This window comes from Mandrillus leucophaeus, unplaced genomic scaffold (assembly GCF_000951045.1).
Source record: "Mandrillus leucophaeus isolate KB7577 unplaced genomic scaffold, Mleu.le_1.0 Scaffold8, whole genome shotgun sequence".
In the NCBI taxonomy this organism is placed as follows: Eukaryota; Metazoa; Chordata; class Mammalia; order Primates; family Cercopithecidae; genus Mandrillus; species Mandrillus leucophaeus.
In genome coordinates this window covers 2,729,896-2,753,307 of record NW_012108696.1, presented here as the reverse complement: position 1 = coordinate 2,753,307, position 23,412 = coordinate 2,729,896, and the positions used below count along the sequence as shown (strand labels likewise).

General features: G+C 50.3%; 1 protein-coding gene across 1 annotated transcript in view; it reads right to left on the bottom strand.

Annotated features, from left to right (window-relative positions):
• KDM4B (lysine (K)-specific demethylase 4B) overlaps nucleotides 1-11,194 on the bottom strand; it is a 166,578-nt gene extending 155,384 nt beyond the window's left edge. The window contains exon 1 of the mRNA XM_011967374.1: nucleotides 11,076-11,194. The gene's annotated coding sequence lies outside the window, so the exon portion shown is untranslated. The remainder of the gene's footprint in view (nucleotides 1-11,075) is intronic.
• Nucleotides 11,195-23,412: the final 12,218 nt, after the last annotated feature.

Here is a 23,412-nt window from a genome sequence, read left to right as displayed (position 1 = left end):
TTCCTGACGTATGGGCTATGCAGTGACTTCCTTCCATCAGTGCACGAATGGAAAGTCAGGGGACAGCGTCCCGGGGAGAGGATGATGAACCCCTGCAGCCAGGCCGCCAGGGCAGCAGCAATAGCCACACGGCTCTAACCCAGTCCTGCTGATGGCCCGTGTCCTAACACTTGCCAGAATGTGACGAGAAGAGCCCTTACCTTTGAGGTCCTCCCAACAGCCTCCACCCCGTGCGAGCCTGAGCAAAACGCCAGACACGCCCCAATCGAGGGGCGCCCTACCATCTGCCTGGCCAACTCCCCTCAACACTGTCCAGGCACAAAACTAAGGGAACGTGTGGGGAGCGGTCCCAGCCCAGAGGAGCCTGAGGAGACAGCCACAGGCCACGAGGGATCCTGGGACGACTACAGGCCACGAGAGATCCCAGTTGGGAGGTCAGGGTTGAGGGGGGCTGGGACAGAAAAAAAAGTCCATTAGGGAAAAGCAGAGGCAATCCGAATGAAGTGTGAAGTGTCACTAACAAAGTGTTAATCAAGAGACAAATGCACCACGATAGGCAGGATGTTCCCATGAGGAAAACAGGCGGGGAGTGGCAGGGAGAGACGGGAACTCACACTCCCACTTGCCCAAATTCTCTGTAAATCTCAAACTGCTCCAAAAACTAAGTTCTATTAATTGCCGGGAGGGGAAGACCCAGGTGGTTGAGGTTTGACCGCGTCCTGCCATGGGCCCAGCCCGTCGACCTTGCTGCGGCTTCTGGGCAGACCTGGGCACTAGGAATAGAATTGGCAAGGGGAGCCCACCGCAGCATGACAGAAGCCTGCAGTGACAGCCCCAGGCATCGGACACCAATGCCCCCAAAAGGCATGAGCTGCTGATAACGTAACAGCCGCTGCCCCACACGTGCTGATTCTGAAGGCACAGGTGCTGAGGGAGCCCCTCTGCCAAGACCCACAGGTGGGGCGAAAGGAGAGACCACAGGCGGGAATCAGGGAGGAGACAGCGGCACCACAGCACAGAGGCCTGGGGACCACAGAACTTGGCCCCCCAAGAACCCCCCAAAAGGAAGTGCTCTTGGCCATGAGGCTGCCAGTCACCAGAGCCTCCAGGGCTGACCCTCAGGTGGGTTCAGAAGGCTGGGCCTGCACCAGACCACACTGCCCACCTCTTGTCCTGGGGCTGGGCACGGGTCCAAAAACAGGAATCTCTGAACCGGAAGGAAGGGATCCATCCTCTCACCTGCCCGCCTGGCGAGGTTACCTGACCCAGGATGGCCCAGTGCCCGGCTCTGCCTGCCTCTCCCACGGCCACAAGTCCCAAGTGGCCTTCAAAAGGGACATGTCATTTCCTGCCTCCCACCCAAGTCTTTAGCCCCACAGGAAGGTCCTCCTTTCTCCAGGGGCTCTGCATACCCCTTACAGGTTGGGGGTGGCCACCCAAAGCCTCAGACAGGCCCACGACATGAACGCTCTAGCACCCTATGAGTATGAACTCAGGAGCTTTGGAAAAGACACCGTGAGAGAGATACAGATGCGCATATACACATGGGTTAGCATTCCTACTTCCAAGCCCTGTTGGCAGAGAAAACCTGAAGCAATGATGCCCCAACAGCATCAAGCACGGTCAGCACCCAGGCCACGGTCTGTAAATCTCATTCTCCACTATGAGGAACCAGGGCGCCGTGCAGGACAGGCGGTCAATTCCAGGGCTGGGGCAGAACATACAAGATGAGCTCAGATCGCCCTGCAGGACCAGAGAGGAAGGGAAGGCTTGACAGGATGGGAGCGGGCAGAAAGGACACGCGAGGGGCTCCCGATGGCCAAAATGAGGACCATCTACCTGAGCACCAAGATGAATGACAGCATCACGTTACAACCCACAGGATAAAACAAACACACAGATGGCTTTCCGGAGAGAACATTTAAAGTGCAATCAAGGGCGCAGTGGCTCACGTCTGTAATCCCAGCACTTCGGGAGGCCGAGGCAGGTGGGTCACTTGCGGTCAGGAGTTTGAAACCAGCCTGCGCAACATGGTGAAACGCTGTCTCTACTAAAAATACAAAAATTAGCCAGGTGTGGTGGCGGGTGCCTGTAATCCCAACTACTCGGGAGGCTGAGGCAGGAAAATTGCTTGAACCCAGGAGGCGGAGCTTGCAGTGAGCCAAGATCGTGCCACTGCATTCCAGCCGGGGCAAAAGAGTGAGACTCTGTCTCAAAAATATATAAATAAATAAAACGCAATTGATAAACGGGGGAAGAGGGACAGCTCTCCTCCACAGAAGAATTCTCCTTCGTAAGTCTCAAAGGAATACACGTAACATAAAGTCACCATTCCAACACCCCGGGAATAATCCCTGCAGGAAACAGCCACACGGAGGTGCAAAAACTGGCGGGCAGAAGTTGAAGGCACAGGACATGTTCACAGGCTCAAAGTCCCAAAGGGAAAAGGAGTAACTCTGCAGTGGAGGAACTGGGCCAATGCCTCAGCCAGGCGGCCACAGTCGACATCACTGGCTGAGCAGCATCAGCCACATCGGCCACACGCTACACAGGGAAGCAGCAACCTGAGCCCCTGCAGTCTGCTTCCAAAATGGCCAGAGCCCCAGGCTAACCACGAGAAAACGCCTGAAAGCCAAGGGAAGAAGCTCCTTCTACAAAACATCTGCCTGGTGCTCTTTGGAAGTGCCAAGGTCGTGAAAGTCAAGGCAAGATGGAGGCTTGGCATGCCCGGAGGAGCCTGTGAGATTAAATGGTGAGTGGGGTCCTGGATGATGTCCTGGACCAGGAAAGGGATGTTGGTGGGACAACTAGTGGGAATCTAATAGAATCTATAGTTGAGGCCAGGTGCAGTGGCTCACATCGGTAATCCCAGCACTCTGGGAGGCCAAGGCAGAAAGAGCAACTGAGGTCAGAGTTCGAGACCAGCCTGGCCAACATAGTGAAACCTCGTGTCTACTAAAAATACAAAAGTTAGCTGGGCGTGGTGGCAGGCACCTGCAATCTCAGCTACTCGGGTGGCTGAGGCAGGAGAATTGCTTGAACCTGGCAGGCAGTGGTTGCAGTGAGCCAAGATTGCACCACTGCACTCCAGCCTGGGTGACAGAGCAAGGCTCTGACTCAAAAAAAAAAAAAAAAAAAAAAAAAATCTACAGTTGAGTAAATTGCATGGTACTATGGAATTGGCTAATTTCTGAGCATTCTGTGGTTATGTAAGATGCTCACATTAGGGGCTGAGTGAAAGGTACACAGGAACGCTCTGTGCTATCTTTGCAACAGTTCAGTGAGTCTAAAATTATTTCAAAATAAAAAGTTAAAAAAACTAAACCAAACAACCACCTGGACCTCTGTCCTCTGAAGCTCACAGCATAGCAGGCTGTCACTGGAAGAGCAGAGTCAGGCCATAAAAGAGCCAAGATGATCAGAAAACCGAGGGGCACCACCACATCCCACCCACTTTCAGGCCCCACTGAAGACCAAACCTGCTGAATTCAAGCTGCACATCCTTCTTGAGTGAAAGAACTGAAAAGCTGACATTTGTCATCAACCTCTGCATCCTAGGGAAACAGCCTCTTATTTACAAGTATGTCACCAAAACCTTCGTATCCTTACTGATACCAAAATCCAACTGAGGAAGGTGGCATGGCTCAATAAAGGAAGCAGGGAATAGACTGGGCACAGTGGCTCACACCTGGAATCCCACACTCTGGGAGGCCAAGGTGAGCAGATCACTTGAGGTCAGGAGTTTGAGACCAGCCTCACCAACATGGCAAAACCTCATCTCTACTAAAAGTACAAAAATTAGCTGAGTGTGGTGGCACCCACCTGTAGTCCCAGCTACTCGGGAGGCTGAGGCAGGAGAATTGCTTGAATCTGGGAGGCAGAGGCTGCAGTGAGCTGAGATCACGCCACTGCCCTCCAGCCTGGGCAACACAGTGAAACTCTGTCTTAAAAAAAAAAGAAGCAGGGGCCAGGCACGGTGGCTCACACCTGTAATCCTAGCACTTTGGAAGGCCAAGGCGGGCAGATCACGAGGTCAGGAGTTCGATACCAGCCTGGCCAATATGGTGAAACCCCATCTCTACTAAAAATATTTTTTTTAAAAAAATTAGCCAGGTGTGGTGGTACGTGCCTGTAGTCCCAACTACTCGGGAGGCTGAAGCAGGAGAATCGCTTGAACCCAAAAGGCAGAGGTTGTAGGGAGCCGAGATCATGCCACTGCACTCCAGTCTGGGCAACAGAGTAAGACTCTGTCTCAAAAAAAAAAAAAGAAAGAAAGAAAGAAAAAGAAGGAAAAAGGAGGCAGGGAACAGCCAGGGTTTTCCGGATCCCAATTAAGAAGGCTGTAGTCTCATCAGCTAATCTGGGTCCCTATATGTTAATGTAAAAACCACATTATTTTTCCTTAATGTCTGCACTCAAGACTAGACATAAAATAATTCACAGTGATGAATCTACAGTAGTCAAGACAGCATGGTACTGGTGTAAGGACAGACATTAGATAAATGGGAGAAAGCTGAGAGTCCAGAAATAATCCCATATACTTAAAGTCAGGTGATTTTCAAAAACAGTGCAAAGACCACTCAATGCATAAAGAACAGTTTTTTCAACAAATATTGCTGGGACAGCCAGACATTCACACACAAAAAAATGAAGGTGGACCCCTACCTCACACCATATATTTATACTAACTCCAAATAGGTCATAGATCTAAATGTAAGTGCCCAAACTACAAAACTCTTTTTAAAACTTTTTGTACCAACAGTGTCTTGCTATGTTGCTCACACTCGTCTCAAACTCCTGGCCTCAAACAATCGTCCCAACCCAGCCTTCCAAAGCACTGGGCATATAGATGTGAACTGGTATACCCAGCCCAGAACTATTCAACTCTTAGGAAAACCATAGGAATAAACCTTCGTGGCTTTGGATCAGGCAAGGTTTCTGGCTATAACACCAAAAGTGCATGTGGAAAAAGAAAAATTGTTTGCAAAGGCCTCAAGAAAGTGAAAAGACTTGGCTGGGCATGGCAGCTCATGTCTATAATCCCAGCACTTTGGGAGGCCGAGGTGGGAGGATCACATGAGCACAGTAGTTCAAGACCAGACTAGGTAACACAGCAAGATGCCATCTCTACAAAAAATAAAGAAGAAAAAAATTAGCCAGGCATTGTGACGCACACCTGTAGTCCCAGCTACTCAGGAGGCTGAGGTGGGAGGATCACTTGAGCCTGGGAGTTGGAGACTGGCGCCCGCCACCTCGCCCGGCTACTTTTTTGTATTCTTCAGTAGAGACGAGGTTTCACTGTGTTAGCCAGGATGGTCTCGATCTCCTGACCTCGTGATCCACCCGCCTCGGCCTCCGAAAGTGCTGGGATTACAGGTGTGAGCCACCGCGCCCGGCCTCTCTTAACTTCTTAACTCGCCATATCTTTTTTTTTTTTTTTTTTGAGATGGAGTTTCGCTCTGTTGCCCAGGCTGGAGTGCAATGGCACAATCTCGGGTCACTGCAGCCTCCAATTCCCAGGTTCAAGCAATTCTCCTGCCTCAGCCTCCCAAGTAGCTGGGATTACAGGTGTGTGCCACCATGCCCAGCTAATTCTTGTATTTTTAGTACAAATGGGGTTTCATCATGTTTGCCAGGCTGGTCTTGAACTCCTGACCTCAGGTGGTCCACCTGCCTCGGCCTCCCAGAGTGCTGGGATTACAGGCATAAGCCACTGTGTCCAGCCTAACTCACCATATCTTAACCAATGCATTTCCAGTCCCCGGGGAGCTAAAACCCCAGCCGGGGCAGATGATGTGGCAGCACGAGTCAGAAAGATGCGGTGGACAGGCCTGGACTGCCGGGAAGGACAGCAAGGAGGGGTGGGAGGAGCAGCAGAATGGCCGCGGGCTCCGGGGAGACAGCAGGATGCGAGGCCCCCACAAGTCCAGGGGATGAGGGTTCCTCTCTGAGGATGGAGTGCACACTACCGAGAGGTGGGGTGGGGTTCCAGTAGTGGCGGGACAGACGGGGACAGGGAGAGGCTGCGGGGAGCCAGGCATGAAGAGGGCAGGCCTGCAGCAGGGATGGAAGGAAGGGAGGTGGGACCAGCACCATCCTGGCTCCCTGTCCCCCACCGCCAGCCCCCCATTCTTCTTCTCTGTCCTTCGCTAAGAGAACATCAAAAATTGTCCCCTACCACAAGCCCTCTCCCAGGACCCCCACAGCCCCCAGATCGGGTGATGAAGGTCCCGGAGTGCAGCGCGAGACCACTGGGATGAGAAGCCACCTCTTGTGACCCAGCATCACCACCAGAGGAGGACGCGGTGACTGCAGGGGCCACCCCTGCCCCTGTACCACTTCAACCCCCAGGGCCAGCACCAAGGGGGGCTCTCTACCCCACATCCCTCCCAGCTGTGTGGCGAGACGGCTGCTGGAGAATGGTGGGGACCTTCCTCCCGTGGCCCTGCAACCTCTAAGATCACTCTTGGAGGGAGGTCCCAGGTGGGGACATGGTACACAGCACAGGCTCCCAAGGCCTTGTCCCAAGACCACTGAACGCAGAAAGAAAAGGTGTTTCAACAAACACTGCTGGGACAACTGGAAATCCACATGCATACAAAGGAAGGTGAGCCCCACCACCCACCATGAGGTCGAGAGGAGGGCGAGGCCCCACACCTCTGGGCCTCAGTTTCCTCATCTGTAAAGGGGGCTCTCCATGTTAACGCTCTCCTCATGGGGTCTTCGGGAAGCTCAATGAGGTCCCCTAAGTGGTAGCTGTCACCATCCTGTCACTTAGGAGGCTCGCTCAGCCACAGACCAGCAAGTCCAATGACACAGCAGGTCACAGAGGCCATGGAGGAACAGGTGCCCACACTGATCTATGCCCCAGTGGCCTGGCAGCACCACTGGGAAGGACAGTTTGGTAACATCTCTTCTTTCAAAAGCACCTGATCCCTCTTGCCAGCTGCCCCGGGCATCTGTGTTCTCCATGCTTGTCCCACCAGGCCACCAACACCTCTCTACAGGCCGCTCCTGTAGCCTCAGATGTCATGGGGCGACAGAAGTCCACCACCAACTCCACACACAGCCACAGGGTGGGCTGCACAGACACGTCTCCAAGCTTTGTGCTGGATCCCTGGGTCCGGACAGGACCCCCAGCAGCTATCTGCCAGGTGACGGCCGCAGGACAGGCCAGCACACACGGAGCGCGCAGCAAAGGAAGACGCTGCACGGGTACCTCTAGAAGGGGGTGGGAGACTAAAACCTGGGGGAAGTGGCGGAATGTGCAGGGGGTGACCAGCTTGTCTCACTTTGCCTGGGACGCTCCTGGTTCCGGCACCAAAGCCCTGCGTCTGTCCCCCATTTGCATGTCTCTGGGGTCAGACTGAAGGCTGTAATCTGAGGGCTGCCTGGACAGAAGGGAGTGTCTTCCAGAGGGGAGCAGGGGTGGCCTCTGCCCAACACCCAGGGGCACTGCCCACCTGTGGCCACTAAAATATAACCACCTTCCTGACCCTCTGCGGGTGACTTCTCACACTCATCGCGCAGGGTGACGTGACAAGGGGACTCCCAGGGAGCACAGAGCCGTGGCGGATCTCACAGCCAAGCATCCTCAACTACATGAAACTGGGGATGTGAAATGCACATGGCAGCACATGTGCACACCGGGTCACAGGGACCGGCTGTTTCCAGACACTGCCGAGCGCCCCTGGGCAACATGCCCGGCTGAGGCACTGCTCTAGGAAGCTGCCGGGCTGGGGTGGGCCTGGACCCGTGGGCCTGTGACAATCCATCTCCGGATCGTGGGTAGAGGTGGATAAGAACAGGGGGCAGCGAGGGCTGAGAAGGGCCAAGGAGCTGGTGGGATGGGCGATGAGAACAGGCCCACTGTGGGCCATGAACTCCAGGTCGGGTAAGGAGGGAGCAAGGGCCTGTGGCAGGGCAAGGGTGGGACTGTGGGAGCCGGGCACGCGAATGGTGGAAAGTGCCAGGGGCTGGCGTGTGGAAATGGCGAGACCGTTGCACTGGAGGGGTTTCCATGAGTCTCTTTCCCCCAGAAGAAAAGGACTTAGGAGAATCCTTAACCTCATCCCCAAGTCTCTGCCAGCACACCCGCCCTCTAGGACACAGGCCATCCACCACCCCTAGCCATCCCCAGTGCCAGCATTACTGCCACGTATTAACTTCAAAGAAGCATTTGTGTACCAAAGAACACAGAAAAATGCACAAACCCTAAAAAGTAATACCAAACAGGACGCAGAGGGGAGCCAGATGTGCCCAGGCAGGAGACAGAGTATTCTCACATGGCTGAGCATCTGACCGTGGCCAACAACCCAGGGGCAGACCTGCTGTGGAGAGATGAGGAAGCCCAAACACAGACTCAGGCATATACGGAGCCTGTGTGGGGAACAGAGGGGGTTTCCCAAGGCAGTGGGGTAAGCAGGGACCTTTTTTTCAGACGGAGTCTCGCTCTTGTCACCCAGGCTGGAGTGCAGTGGCACGATCTCAGCTCACTGCAACCTCCGCCTCCCGGGTTCAAGCAATTCTCCTAACTCAGCCTCCCAAGTAGCTGGGATTACAGGCACCCACCACCACACCCAGCTAATTTTTGTATTTTAGTAAAGATGGGGTTTCACCATATTGTCCAGGCTGATCTCAAACTCCTGACTTCTAGGGATCCGCCCACCTCAGCCTCCCAAAGTGCTGGGATTACAGGTGTGAGCTACTGCACCTGGCCAAGCAGGGTTTGTTTTTTGTTTTTTTTGGAGACAGAATCTTGCTCTTGTTGCCCAGACTGGAGTGCAAGGGTACAATCTCCGCTCACCACAACCTCCGCCTCCCGGATACAAGAGACCCTCCTGCCTCAGCCTCTTGAGTAGCTGGGATTACAGGCATGCACCACGACACCCAGCTAATTTTGTATTTTTAGTAGAGACAGGGTTTCTCCATGTTGGTCAGGCTGGTCTCGAACTCCCGACCTCAGGTGATCCGCCCACCTCAGCCCAAAGTGATGAGACTACAGGGGTGAGCCACCACGCCCGGCCCAAGCAGGGATTTTTTAATCAGTGGAGCTGGGACAACGGAGTAGCCATTTAGAAAACAATAAAGTGAGGTCCCCACCTCGCACCATCTGCGAGAATGAACAGCGGTGGAATCAGAACGTGAGTGTGAAGGAGGAATCATACGAGAGCCAGAAAAAAACGAGCCAAACTCCTCTCCAGCCCCAGAGACGGAAAGGGCTTTCCAACCACAGCTCTAATCGAGAGGCAAAGAAAACAGACTCAGAAATGTGACTTTTGAGACAAGGTCTCGCTCTGTCACTCAGGCTGGCGTACAGTGGTGTGATCATAGCTCACAGCAGCCTTGAACTCCTGGGCTCAAGCAGTCCTCCCACCTCAGCTTCCTGAGTAGGTGGGACCACAGGCGTACACCACCGTGTCTGGCTAACTTTTTTTCTTTTTTGTAGAGATAGGGGTCTCACCATGTTGCCCAGGCTGGCCTCAAACTCCTGGACTCAAGTGATCCTCCCACAGTCCTGGGACTACAGGTGTGAGCCACCGTGCCTGGTTTTTTTTTAATTAGCCAGGTGTGGTGGCTCACACCTGTAATTCCAGCTGCTTGGGAGGTCAAGGCAGGAAGACTGCTTGAGCCCAGTAGTTTGAGACCAGCCTGGGCAACACAGTAAGACCTCCTCTTGAAAGAAAGAGAAAAAAAGAAAAAGAAAGAAAATGAAAAAAAAAAGAAAGAAGAAAGGAAATAAAGGAAAGGAAAGGAGAGGGAAAGGACAGAGAAAGGACAGAGGACAGAGAAAGGAAAGGACAGAGAAAGGAGAGAAGGGAGAGAAAGTGGAGAGAAAGGACAGGAAAGGAAAAAGAAAAAAAAAAATTCTGCAGGGCAAAAGAAAACCAAACACCAATAACAAAGTCAAAAGGCAATCCAGAGACTGAGGGAAAATATTTGCACTGGGCAAGGTGGCTCACGCCTCTAATCCCAGCACTTTGGGAGGCCAAGGCGGGTGAATCACCTGAGGTCAGGATTTTTAGAACAGCCTGGCCAACATGGCAAAACCCCATCTCTACTAAAAATACAAAAATTATCTGGGCGTGGTGGCTCATGCCTGCAGTCCCAGCTACTCAGGAGACTGAGGCAGGAGAATCACTTGAACCTGGGAGGCAGAGGTTGCAATGAGCTGAGATTGTGCCACTGCACTCCAGCCTGGACAACAGAGTGAGACTCAGTCTCCAAAAACAAACAAACAAACAACAACAAAAAAAGACAAAGAAAATACTTGCAATACATAAATACATACCACAAAGGTTCACATATTGGAGTTTCGAGTTAGGAGGAAAAGGCCAAATACCCAATAGAAAAAAGTAGGTGAAAAGCATGAAGAGACAGTTAACAGAAAAGATGCAAAAACAGCTTTAATCACAAGATGTTCACCACCACTCATAACTACAGGAACAATCATTAAAACTCCATTGAGCTCCCATTTCTCAGCACTGGGATTGGCAAGTATTTTAGACGCAGAACAGCACACCCTGCTGGCGAGGCAGGGGAACCAGGCCCTTCCAGACGACACAGCGCGCGGAACAGGACTTACATGGGTGTTTAGCAAAAGCTGACATCATACGTCTGCACTTCTGACCCAGCAAGCGCACTCGTGGAAATCTCCCATGAAGACACCCTTCCACCAATGTGAAAATCCATATACACCAGGTTACGCACGGCAGCACAGTTCACCACCGTAAGGGCCTGGAAACAAACTAAATGCCTCCATGCAGGAAAGACACTGGGCGGACTTCACTGTATCCCTGCAGGGAACACGATGCAGCCGTGCAGAGGAGCCGGGAAGAGTTCCCTGGCTGATGAAGTGGTTTCCAGGACACACAGCTAAGTGAACAGAGCACAGTGACACTTTCACATGGGAAAGAAGAAGTTATAAGGCCAGGCACTGGGGCTCACACCTGTAATCCCAGCACTTTGGGAGCCCACTTGAGCCCAGGAGTTTGAGACCAGCCTGGGCAACATAGCAAGACACGGTATTTCTCTACAAAAACATACAAAAATTAGCTGGGCATGGTGGCACACACCTGTGGTCTCAGCTAACTCAGGAGGCTGAGGTGGGAGGATCACTTGAACCCAGGAGGTGAAGGCTGCAATGAGCCGTGATTACACCACTGCAGTCCAGCCTGTGCAACAGAGAAAGACTCTGTCTCAAAAAGAAGAAGGAGGAGGAGGAGGAGGAGGGGGAGGGAGGAAGGAGGAACGAGGAAGGAGGAAGGAAGAAGAAAGAAGAATTTAAAAAATACACATCTGCTTCTTTGAGGTGCCCTGAAAGGCTGAGCCAGAGACTAACGAGATTCCTTTCCTGCAGGGGGTGGGCAGGAATGGGGAGGAGGAAGGGGGTTGATGACACTTCTCCGCCCACGCCTTTTTGTGTAGTCCTGGCTTTGGAACCATGCTAATGTTCTACACACTAAATCAAGTACGTTGAATCAAGGAATCAATCAATAGGCAACTAAAATCAGCAACAGTTGAGGAGGAAAATCCTTGTCCAAAACACAAACAAAAACAAGTAAACCAAACCTTATTTCAAGCAAACAATACAACCACAGTAAAGAAGGGGGGGAAAAAATGGAAGAACTAATCCATGTAAACTTTTAAATACAGTTTGGGACTGTACATCTTTGAGATAAAGACAAAAGAAATATTGGCTCCTACACTGGAAGCTGCTTTTATGGTAGGCGGTGGGTGGATTCTCACTGTCAGACAAGGGAGTTACAAATAAGGATGGGGAAAGATAGCAAGGGACCCTGGGTGTGAGGCTGGAACTAGAGGTTTCAGTGTGAACTCATGGGCATTAATGGGGAGGGATGGATGGATGGATGAATAAATGGATGGGTGGACGAACAGACGGATGGATAGGTAAACGAATAGATGGATGGTTGGATGGATGGATAGGTGAATGGGTAGATGGATGGGTGGGTGGGTGGGTGGGTGGATGGGCAGGTGGATAGATAGGTGAGTAAATGGGTGGATGGGTGGGTGGATGGATGGATGCAGAGATGGATACAAATGCATGTGTTTGTATGTATATATATGTATTCATGTATACACACATAATGTATATGTGTCTAAGATGTGCACATATCTACTTCCCAGCTCTGTCTGATTAGAGGACCTAGAAGCAAAGACAACCCAGTAGCACTGAGCACACAGAGCACCTGGATCTTGGTTTCTAAGTGGCATTCTCCACAAACAGAACCAGGACTTATTGGAGATTGGTCAATCCCAGGGATTGACCACGAGGGAGACTACAGGATGACCTGTGAGCATCCCAGAGCCAAAAAGTTGGGAAGTCCTCAGAGCAGGGTGGGGACATGTCAAATGGCCTAGGAGCCAGTTCAACTGGGCTCTCTCTGGAAAAACCTGGGGCCATTTGAGCAACCAGATCAATCGTGATGGCAGTGGATTATAACCCACTGAGAACCCACGAGCCCACCCTGATAGAAATAAGAGAGGAACAAGGGACAGCTGTCCTGTACAGGAGACGTTAGCTAATAAATGCAGAAGAAATGACAGGACTGGACACCACCATATGGCAAGAATCAGTGTCTGCTGAAACAAGCAGTGAATGTTTGAGGAGTAACGGCGTGTTTACACTGGCCTCCCCATGAAATGTAAATGGTACAATAATAACGTTAGGGTGGGGAAACCTGGCGGGCCCACCTTAACCACAGGATCAAGGTTAACATCACCAGAAACAGGACAAATTAACACCATGGGCCTCCCAACAGGGTGCACTAAGCAGCACCCAATGTCGGCTCTGGGATTTTCCTGCCAAAAGTGTGTGGCCTCAATCTGGTCCTGAGGAACCATCAGACAAACCCACCTGGGGGACATTTAACAGAATGACGGTCTGTACGCCCCCAAAACATCAGAGTCAGAGAACCCAGGGAGAGACTCAGGAGCAGCCCCAGGTTAAAAGGAACCGACCGGCAAGCCAAGTGAGTGCTGTGTTGATCCCGGATTCTCCTCCGATACTTAAGGACATTACTGCAAAGTCAGAATAGGGTCTGTAGATTTGATTTTCTCAGTGTGAATTTCTGATTTTGATAACTTGATACAAAAATTCCTCGTCTGGCGGAAATATACACTGAAGGAGAGGTAAAGGGATGTCACATCTACCACAAACTGACAGTTCAGGAAGAAGTGCAGGGAGAGAAAATGAGAGGAAAGGATTAAAGGCAAAGCAGTGAATGTCACCACATGGGGATCCTGGGTGAAAGGGGCCTGGAAATTCTTCCTATTATTCTTGCAATTTTGGGGTCAGCCTGAAATTATGTCCGAAAAAATTTTACTAAACCAAAAAAAAAGGAAGTGTTTGAGTGAAAAGCCAAGAAAACCCAGGACAGACACAGGCTTGGTCACCTGGCATTTCCTTCTGGAATCTTCCACACAAAGGGAGATGCAGCCCACCTACATCTTTGCCAGGCACTCAACAGGGTCTGGGGAGTACCACGGGCAATGGCCACCTGTCTGCCCACTGCCCCCAGGCAAAGGGATGGAGCCCCACATACAGTGGGGATGCCAGCAGCCTCAGGCCCCCGAGCAGGCTCCCACCCAGTCAGGAGGCAACCCCTGGCAGATATACAAGGACCAGTCTGTGTTTCACGCTTATTTATAGGTATTTGATGTTCCATAATCAACCATTTAAAATCATAATCATTAACAAAATAATCTACGCATCTACAAATCTGCCTTGTAATTTCATGGTTGTCTGGGAGCCCCAAGGCCTGGGTGGAGAGTGTCAGCAGTGCAGAGCGGCACGCGTGCCCCTCACTCCTAGCCCTGGGGCCCGCCAGGTCCAGCGACCTCCTAGAGTGTCACCATCTTTCTGGGGCTTGCGGCCTTTGGAACAGACCCGACAGTAAGGATGAAGAGGCTGACGACGAGGTCCTGGAGCCCCCATGCAGGCATGACCCTGAGTGCCTGGCATGGCTGACCAGCCCACCAACCCGAGAAGGCAGGGACAGCTATTCCAGTCCATTGCCCAGGAGCGGAAACCGAGGCCTGGGCAGGAAGTGGCCTGCCCTAGATCACACAGCGAACAACCAGGGAGCCAGGGAGGCAGCTCCAGACCTGAGCGCCACCCACTGGGTACGCAGGCCCAGCTGGCTGGGGTGGACATGCTGGAAACACAAAGCCCAGCCTACCTCGCCGCCCCCAGATGGCAGGTCCTCATGAACCACAGAAGGACACGGTGGAAGCCAGGGGCCAACGCTCCCGGCCTCCTAGGGCAGTGGAAACCTCTCTAAGTGGGACACCAACTCAGAAGCCCTAGAGGGAAGGACACACCTGGCGACTTGAAAACATCCCATTTAACGACGCACCAAAAACAAAACTAAAGATAAGTGAGGAACTGAGAAAAAAGGTAACACAATAGGGTGCCAACAGCTCAAGTACAGAGACGGCTATTCCAAAACAGGGGCTCTCCACCAGGGCTGATAGCGCCTCCAGAGGATGCTTTGCGACGTCTAGGGACATTTATGGCTGTCACGACTGAGGGTGGTCCTGGTGTGCAGTAGGTGGAGGCCAGGGATGCAAAGAGCCCACTCACCCAGACCCACACTGCCCAACCGCACAGCTGTGCCCACAGGGAAGAAGACTGGGAGGTCTGGGGATGTCTGTGGTTGTCACGACCACAGAGTGCTCCTGGCATGCAGCGGGTGGAGGCCAGGGATGCTGCTCAGCACCCTGCAGGGCCCAGAACATCCCCACCCCAGAGAGGGACCCAGCTTCAGACAGTAAGAGTGCCAAATCTGAGCAGCTCTGGGCAAAGGCTATGAACTGGCAACTCAAACAAGAACCAGCACGAGGAGACAGGTTACAAGGAGGGGCAGAGACCAGAGCCATCCCCAACACAATGACTGTCCCACACGACCGCAGGGGCACAAATTCAGACCACCATTCAGAGGACAGCTGAGTAACATGCTTCAAAATAAACCCCAGCCTGGACAACACAGCGAGGCCTCGTCACTACTGAAAAAAAAAAAAATTAGCCAGATGTGGTAGCGCACATGTGTGGTCCCTGCAACTTGGGAGGCTAAGGCAAGAGAGCACTTGAGCCTAGGAGGCTGAGGCTGCAATGAGCTGTGATCATGCCACTGTGCTCCAGTCTGGACGACAGAGCAAGACCCCCTCTCAAAAACATAAAAACAAACCAGGCACACACACTCTGAGCAACCCCAGCTAGAAGGGCTGGCAGCAAGGATGTGGCCAGCAGCATTGTTTAAAAGAGGAAAAAGTGGCTGGGCGCAGTGGCTCACGCCTGTAATCCCAGCACTTTGGGAGGCTGAGACAGACTGATCACCTGAGGTCAGGAGTTCGAGACCAGCCTGGCCTACATGGAGAAACCCCATCTCTACCAAAAATACAAAAATTAGCCCGGCGTGGTGGCACATGCCTGTAATCCCAACCACTCAGGAGGCTGAGGCAGGAGAATCACTTGAACTGGGAGGCAGAGGCTGTGGAGAACTGAGATCACACCACTGCACTCCAGCCTGGGTGACAGAGCGAGACACTGTCTAAAAAAAAAGAGAGAGAGAGAGAAAAGTAAGTGCTCATTAGTAGGAGAATGGGTCAGTAAATTACGCATATCTGTGCCAAAATAAAGGACTCTGCAGTCACCGAGAAGCAAAGATCTACAGGTGACACCACGGCGACCAGGACCACCGACACCAAGACAGGCCATTTCAGGAGCCGGCCTGGGATGCTGGGCTGGGACCCAAGGTCCCTCCAGCGGCTCACCGGCTGCTCTGTGTAGAGGGTGAGAGTGCATCTCAGGAAAGGGATGCATATCCCTGGGGTTTAACGATAATCAAAATGACGACGGCACCCACTCTACCAATTCAAACTAAAAATGCCAAGCCTCGGCCAGGTACAGATGATCACGCCTGTAATCCCAGGACTTTGGGAAGCCAAGGTGGGCGGATCGCTTAAGATCAGGAGTTTGAGATCAGCCTGGCCAACATGGAGAAACTCCATCTCTACTAAAAACACAAAAATCAGCTGGATGTGGTGGCACATGTCTGCAATCCCAGCTACTCAGGAGGCTGAGGCACAAGAATCGCTTGAACCAGGGAGGCAGAGGGTGCAGTGGGCCGATATCACGTCACTGCACTCCAGCCTGGGCAACAGAACAAGACTCCATCTCGGGGGAAAAAAAAAAAAAAAAATTCCTTGAGGCCAGGAGTTCAAGACTGACCTAACTAACGCAGTGAGACCCCATCTCTACGAAAACTGTTTTTTTAATTAGCCAGGCATGGTGACATGCACCTATAGTCCCAGCTAGTCAGGAGGCTGAGGTGGGAGAATCACTTGAGCCCAGCCAGGAGCTGGAGGCTGCAGTGAGCTACGATCGTGCCTCTGTGCTCCAGGCTGGGCAAGAGAATGAGGCCCCGACTCTGGAGGGGGCAAGAGAAACCAGACCTCTCCTACATTGCTAGTGGCACTGTGAAATATTGCAGCCCTTCTGGAAAATAGTTTGGCAGCTTCTTCATGTATTAAACTTGAGTTACCATAGGACCCAGCAATTCCACTCCCAGGTATCCACCCAAGAAAGATGCACACACCCATCCACACAAAAACTCGGACAGGAACGCCCGCAGCAGTAATATTCACAACAGCCAAAAAGTGAAACCACAAACAGAAACACCCATTTCTATGAAAAGTCCAAGACAGGCCCATCCACAGAGGCGGGAAGGGGATTTGTGGCTGTCAGGGGCTGGGGGAGGGGACAGGGAGTGATCACTAACTGAGATGGGGTTTCTTTTGGAGGTGATGGCATGTTCTGGAATTAGGCAGTATAATGGCTGATGTACAAGTTTGAGTATACTAATAACCACTGATTTGTATACTTTAAAAGGACAAATTAATTGTATGCCATGTGAATTATACTTAATAAAGCTGTTACTTAAAAAAAAAAAAAAAAAAAAAAAAAGCCAGAAAATAAATGTCTACAAGCTCTGCAAAGCTCCGATCAATACTTCAATGCTGTCTGGAAGCTTCAAATACACGGACCCAGAACCCTGTGGCCGCTCACTCTGCCGATGCTCGGAGGCGCCCGCTCTGTCAGCTGCCTGGCACTCCGGCCCTGTGCCACCGTGACCGCCACCATGCAGGCCACATCCCAGGCTCTCAAATGAACGATCACAGCCAACAAGCTAGTTTGCCATGTCACCCCCAGAGCCCCATCACCCTGGGGGTCTTCAGTAAGTTTTCCTCTCGGCTGATTTGGGGCTTTCTTACACTACACGCTCCTCAAAACCAAAGACCTGCCTCCAGCCAGATGTGGTGACTCACACCTGTAATCCCAGCACTCTGGGAAGCCGAGGCGGGCGGACCACTTGAGGTCAGGAGTTTGACACCAGCCTGGCCAACATGGTAAAACCCCATCACTACTAAAAATACAAAAAAATTAGCTGGGTGTGGTGGCAAGTGCCTGTAATCGCAGCTATTCAGGAGGCTGAGGCAGGAGAATCGCTTGAACCCAGGATTCTTGCTCTGGGCAACACAGCAAGACTCCATCTCCACACAAAAAAAGACCTGCCTCCAAGTGGGTGAGACCCACTCACACAGATTTGGAGTCTTGTGTCAGGAACAGGGCTACAAACTCGTCAGTTTCAATGGTGCAAGGGAGATGAAAAGAAGCCAAAAACACAAGGAGAGGGATGGCAGGGGAGCTGGTGTCCTTCCCAGGCCCTGCTCCCGAGAGAGTGGGATCTCCAAACAGTTTTGATGATCACAGGTCCTAAGACGGCTTGGATGCGTTCATTTCACTGAGTGTGAGGAGGAATGAGCAAAATAAGAGGCACCATTCAGGCAAACAAACACATCAGCATCCTTGAAAACTCAAGCCATTTAACTGATTAAGTGAAATCCTGATTGCTAAGCACAGTTCAAAAGGAATAAGCACGGCCTTGCTTCTAACGATATTGGGAATCTGAAGTCGATTCTGAGAAGTTAAGATGCCTATAAGACCGAGAGCAACTACTAAGAAAATACTTTCAAAAATACAGTGCTAACAATCATGAAAAGAATTAAAATATTACATTAGAAAATATTCACTTAATGCAAAAGAAAACATCAAAGAAGGAATAAAGGAACGAAATAGAAAACAAAAAGGGAAATGGCAGATATAAATCCAACTATATCAATAATGGCATTAAATATGAATGGATTAAAAATCCAATCAAAAGACACAGATTGTCAGACTTGATTTAAAAACAAGATCCAACCATATACTGTACTATACTATACTATACTACACTATACTATACTATACTATATACTGTCTTCAGGAAACACTTTTTTTTTTTGAGACAGAGTTTCGCCCTTGTTGCCCAGGCTGGAGTGCAATGGCACGAACTTGGCTCACTGCAATCTCCACCTCCTGGGTTCAAGCAATTCTCCTGCCTCAGCCTCCCGAGTAGCTGGGACTACAAGCGTGCGCCACCATGCATGTGTATTTTTAGTAGAGACAAGGTTTCTCCATGTTGGTCACCTGAGGTGATCCACCCGCCTCAGACTCTCAAAGTGCTGGGATTACAGGTGTGAGCCACTGTGCCCAGCCAGGAGAAACTCTTTAGATTCAAAGATACAAACAGGCTGCAAATAAGCTGGGCACAGTGGCTCACACCTGTAATCCCAACACTTAGGGAGGCCGAGGTAGGCGAATTGCTTGAGCCCAGGAGTTTGAGACCAGTTTAGGCAATGTGGCAAAACGCGTCTCTACAGAAAAAATACAAAAATTAGCCAGGTATGGTGGTGCATGCCTGTCGTTCCAGGTACTTGGGAAGCTGAGATGAGATAAGAGAATCATTTGAGCCCGGGAGGTCGAAACTCCGTCTCAAAAAACCAAAACAACAGCAACAAAAAAAAAACACCAGGCTGAAAATATCAAAATTAAACATGTAACATGCAGACAGGAACCATAAGAAAGCTGGAGTGGCTACACTAACATCAGACAAAATAGACTTAAAAAAAAAAAATGTGCCATGTACGGTATAATGACTCATGCCTGTAACCCAAGCACTTTGGGAGGCTAAGGTGGGAGGATCACTTGAGCTCAGGAGTTTGAGACCAGCCTGGGCAACATAGTAAGATCTCATCTCTGCTAAAATTCAAAAAAATCAGTCAGGCATGGCAACACACGCCTGTAGACCCAGCTACTTAGGATACTGAGGCAGGAGGATTACTTGAGCCCAGGAGGTTGAGGCTGCAACCCAGGAGGTTGAGCCATGATCACACCACTACACTCCAGACTGGGCAAAAGAGCAAGACTCCATCTCAAAAAAACAAACAAAAAAGTTACTAGAGATAAAGAGGGACATTTTAAAATGATAAAAAGGTGAATCATTAGCAAGATATAGCAATTATAAACATATATGCATCTAATAACAGAGCCCCAAAATACATGAAGCAAAAAATGACAGAAATAAAAGGAGAAATAATTCAACAATAGCTGGAGATGTCAATATCTTCTTTTTTTTTCCTTGAGATGGAGTCTCACTCTGTCACCCAGGCTGGAGTGCAGTGGGGTGATCTCAGCTCACTGCAACCTCTGCCTCCCGGGTTCAAGAGATTCTGGTGCCTTAGCCTCCCGAGTAGCAGGGATACAGGCGTGCACTTCCACACCCGGCTAATCTTTGTGTTTTTAGTAGAGACAGGGTTTTGCCTTGTTGGCCAGGCTGGTCTTGAACTACTGACCTCGGGTGATCCACCCACCTCGGCCTCCCAAAGTGCTGGGATAACAAGCATAAGCCCCCATGCCCGGCTCATACCCTCACTTTCAACAAAAGATAACACAACTAGCAGAAGAGAAACAAAGAGAGAGACCTGAACACTATAAGTCAAAAGGATCTACAGAACATACTCTCTTCTCAGTACATATGGAACATTCTCTAGGATAAACCATATGTTAGTCCATAAAACAAGCCTCATTAAATTGAAAAGAATTCAGATCATCCAAAGTAAGTTATCCAACCACAATGGAAATTAAAAATCAACAACAGAAAGGAATTTGGGGGTTCACAAGTACATGGAAATTAACCGACATACTCCTAAATAATCAAAGGGTCGAAGAGGAAGAAAATATTAGAAAATGAGGTGAATGAAAATGAAGTCACAACAAAGTAAAACTTTTAGGATGGCCAGACACAGTGGCTCACACCTGTAATCCCAGCACTTTGGGAGGCCAAGGTGAGAGGAACGCTTGAAGCCAGGAGTACGAGACCAGCCTGGGGAAATATAGTGAGACCTCATTTCCATAAAATTATTTTTTCAATTAGCCAGGCATAGTAGCACATGCCTGTGGTCCCAGCTGCTTGGTGGGCTGAGGTGGGAGGACTGCTTGAGCTCGGGAGGTCGAGGCTGCAGTGATCTGTGATTGTACCAATGCACTCCAGTCTGGGCAACAGAGCAAGATCCTATCTCAAGGAAAAAAAAAAAAAAGTATAGGTTGCAGCTAAAACAGTACTTAGAGGGAAATTTATAATTGCCTATATAGTTCTTAAAAAGAACAAGATCTCAAAATATTAAATTAAGCATCTCCCTTAAGACACTGGAAAAAGAAGAGCATGTAGAAACTAAGGCAGAGGGAGCACAGTACGTAACAAAGATAACGAGCAGAAATAAACAAAATAGAGACAGCCAGTGAAACCGAAAGTCGGCCCCTTGGAAAGACTAGCAAAACTGTCAAAGGTAAATGTCTTGGTGACATTTTGTTATCTGCGCAGATTCCTGGAACCACCACTGCAATCAGATACAGTGCTGTTCTGTCAACACAAAGGAACTCACTCTGCTTCCACTCGGTTGTCCCCAGGCCCTGGCAACCTTGGATCTTGTCCTCCATTTCTGGAGAACTCAAATTGCTAAAATCAGGAATGAAAGATGGGACCTTACCACTACCACCCGTCTCACAGAAATAAGCAGAATGAGAAAATAACATCCATATGGAGTATTACTGAGTAATAAAAGAAAGTAACTATTGATACACAACAACTTGGATGGATTGCAAGCGAAAAAAGGCAATCCCAAGAGGTTAAATATGCTGTGATTCCATTTACATAACATTCTCAAAAGGGCAAGGTTACAGAGATGCAGAGATCACCAGCCGTTTCCAGGGACTGGGGGTGACAGAAGGGAAAAGCAGAGCGTTCCTTTGTGTTGACAGAACAGTTCTGTATCTTGATTGCAATGGTGGTTCCCGGAATCTGTGCAGGTAAGAGAATGTCACAAAGACTCTACCGAAAGAATGAGTGTTAACACTGATGACGCCTGAGGAAGGTCTGAAGCTACAGCGTCCTATGTCAATTTCCTAGTTTTAACAGTATAATAAAGTTATGTAAAACGTTACCACTGGAGACAGCAGGGTGAAGGCTAGCGAAATCTCTTCCTTATTGTTGCAACACCTTGGGAGCCTATAACTTATTCTTATTTTCGCTTTGGTAGAGACAGGGTCTCGCTATGTTGCCCAGGCTGGTCTCGAACTCCTGGACTCAAGCGATCCTCCCACCTCTGCCTCCCAAAGTGCCTGGATGACAGGTTTGAGCCACCACGCCCAGCCTCTATAATTCTTTAAAAATTAAAAGTTAACAAAAATAATATGAGGGCTATTTCACCATAGACGGGGGTGGGGCAGAGGGTTTGCCATGGGCTGATGGTTTTGGGGCCAGATGAGGGGCATGGGGGGCTCATTATTCCTTGTTGTCTACCTTTATGTGTATTCAAATTCTCCATAATAGTGTTTTGTGGTTTTTTTAAAATATTTATTTTTTGCTTTTCTCTTTTTTGGATGGAGTCTCACTCTGTTGCCCAGGCTAGAGTGTGGTGGCACAATCTCAGCTCACTGCATCCTCCACCTCCTGGGTTCAAGCAATTCTCCTGTCTCCTCCCAAGGAGCTGGGACTACAGGCACCTACCACCATGCGCAGCTAATTTTTGCATTTTTAGTAGAGACGAGGTTTCACCATATTGGTCAGGCTGGTCTCAAACTCCTGACCTCAGGCGGTCCGCCCACCTCAGCCTCCCAAAGTGCTGGGATTATAGGCGTGAGCCACCACACCCGGCCCATGATAAAGTTTTCTTAATAAAATAATAAAGGGAACCAACACAAGAGCAGCACTAACAAGGGCCTTATCCATCCGGGTTTATAAATATCTTTCAAAACGTGCAGTGTTAGAATTACGGGCCATCTCATCTCATAATCTCCCCAAAACAAAGGCTGGAGAGGTGGCCAGAACTAGTTCAGTGTTTGTACAGCACAGATGTAAAAGAGACTGGATTATCCGCGGGCCAACTTTAATAATGACAGTATTAAAAACACGGCATGTGAGCTTTGCCTAAAACACATGACCTCTAAATGAGCTCTCCGCGGCCCCAGGATCCCAGGCACAGCCCTCCCATCTCCTTGCCATGCTGCCTTCAGACCCAGGTAACAGATGCGTCCTGCCAGGGGCGACCCACCCAGGCCCTCATTCCAATACAGAAACCTGCACTGCTAAGTCAGGGCATTTCTGCCTCGGGTTCTACACAAGTGTCTTCCTTTCTAAGTCCCTGTTTCTGAGTGGAAATGAACTGCTCTAACACCAAGGTTCTGACTCTTCTTTGTGGGGTGGGTACAGGGTCTCACTCTGTTGCCCAGGCTGAAGTGCAGTGCTGCAATCATGGCTCACTGCAGCCTCAACCTCCTGGGTTCAAGCAATCCTTCTGCCTCAGCCTCCCAAGTAGCTAGGACTACAGGTGCCACCTCCATGCCCAGCTAAGCTTTTTATTTTTTTTGTAGAGACTGGGTCTCATCATGTTGCCCAGGCTGGTCTCCAGCTCCTGGCCTCAAGTGATCCTCCTACCTCCGCCTCCCAAAGCGCCTGGATTACAGGCATAAGCCACCCCCCACTGCACCTGGCCCAAACTCTTTCTAAAGGAAATTAACAAGGGGTAACATGAAAAGGAAGACTGACTCAGACACCGTGGCTCACGCCTGTCATCCCAGTGCTTTGAGAGGCCGAGGCGGGTGGATCACCTGAGGTCAGGAGTTCAAAACCAGCCTGGTGAACAAGGTGAAATCCTATCTCTACTAAAAATGCAAAATTTAGCTGGGCACAGTGGCGTATGCCTGTAATCACAGCTACTTAGGAGGTTGAGGCAGGAGAATCGCTTGAACCCAGGAGGCAGAGGTTGCAGTGAGCCAAGATCTGCCCCTGCACTCCAGTCTGGACAACAGAGCGAAACTCCGTCTCACAAGAAAAAGAAGAAAGCTGAGCACGGTGACTCACGCCTGTAATCCCACCACTTTGGGAGGCTGAGGCAGGCAGATCACCTGAGGTCAGGACTTCAAGACTAGCCTGGCCAACATGGTGAAACCCT